Raw genomic sequence first — 1,343 nt, 5'->3', positions numbered from 1 at the left:
AGGGGGGGGGGGAGGAGAGAGAATGAGAAAGGATGAAAGAAAAATTAGATACATAGATAGATAGGTAGGGAGGGAGGGAGGGAAGAAGGTGGGTAGGTAGGTGGCGATATGGATGGTTAGTGGATATATATGCCAGTGTTTCGTCTTTTTATTTCAGTGTTGTTATTAATATTATCTCCTCTCCATTATTAAACAGACTAGACTGTGGGTCATTTCAGTTTCTGTTTTTGGCGCAAAAGTAATAAAAGGCTATTACAATTTGTATTCTTATGCCAAGCCCATCAATGAGAACTTATTTTGACATCTACGCTTTCTGTTGGGCCTACGTGGGGCTAGCCGTGACGTTATGCGCTGAAAATAAAGTGAAAGAGAATTAATTAACTGAATTGGAAAAGACGATTTGGGGGTTGGGGGGGGGGGGGGCTGAAGTAGACCCAACGCTCCAATATGCTTCAGGAGAGTACATTATTTCGGTGTCTGACATTCTATTACACACAATTCGTCTTTTTTCTGGGTTGTCTTGCCCAGAATAGTATTATGGTTTGCATTAAAGGAAAGAAACTCCGAGTGCACAGGAAACAGCGAATATACAGTACAATTAATGTTTACAAATTAAGATCACTGCGCAGGTCACAATAACATGGCGTCCTCTTTTGATTCCTTGTTTTTTTTTGGGGGGGGGGGTTTGTATTTGATTGTTTGTTTGTTTTAGTTTTGGTTTTTACGTGATTTTTTTTTAATTTGATTTTTTTCTTTTTGGAAAGAGCGCAAAGGGGGGAGGGGGAGGGGAGATGTTTTTACTTAACGTTAGCGGGTTGTAAGGATAATCAAAGTCGCTGCCCATCCAATAGCCGTCGTCTCTCAATATTTCATTAACCTATTTTATGACCGAGTTCGCTCCCAGACCACAGCCAAGACACGGATTTCGCTTATAAATACATGTTAAAAAACGGACAGTTAGCCTTAAATTACACTCAAAGGTGTACAACTCGCTGGCGTTTTCATTGTTGTCTCCAGCAATAATTCTGGTTGAAAGTAGGTTAGGGCGGAATTTTTCTCTCTGTTTTTTCTCTCTTCATTTGTGTCGTTTTTGTCTTCGGGTTTCTGTTCACTCATCTGATTGTAAGTTTGTTCGTTCGTTTGTATTGAAGGCTGAGAAATGAAAGGTCACGACAAGTGTTTTGTGTTTCAAGCTGATACAAAATAATACTAGCTCGTAACGCAAAAGGGCGAAGATTTGTATGATTTAATAGTATTGTCTTGAGATGCGTAAAGCGGCTACTTTGTCCGTCTGTCTCACTCTCTGTTTGTCTGTCCCTCGCTTTCTTTCTCTCTCTCTCTCT

The 1,343-nt window shown here is 40.3% G+C and overlaps 2 protein-coding genes across 4 annotated transcripts in view; one reads left to right on the top strand and one right to left on the bottom strand.

Moving 5' to 3' along the window:
* Positions 1-1,343, top strand: part of LOC101858308 (leucine-rich repeat-containing protein 74B) — a gene marked incomplete at its 3' end in the record, with an annotated part of 87,203 nt that overhangs the window by 39,712 nt on the left and 46,148 nt on the right.
* Positions 1-1,343, bottom strand: part of LOC101857150 — a 13,474-nt gene that overhangs the window by 7,976 nt on the left and 4,155 nt on the right. The window lies entirely within an intron of this gene.

Source organism: Aplysia californica, unplaced genomic scaffold, assembly GCF_000002075.1.
Source record: "Aplysia californica isolate F4 #8 unplaced genomic scaffold, AplCal3.0 scaffold00847, whole genome shotgun sequence".
In the NCBI taxonomy this organism is placed as follows: Eukaryota; Metazoa; Mollusca; class Gastropoda; order Aplysiida; family Aplysiidae; genus Aplysia; species Aplysia californica.
The sequence above is the reverse complement of the archived record's forward strand: the minus strand, read 5'-3'. Positions and strand labels throughout refer to the sequence as shown.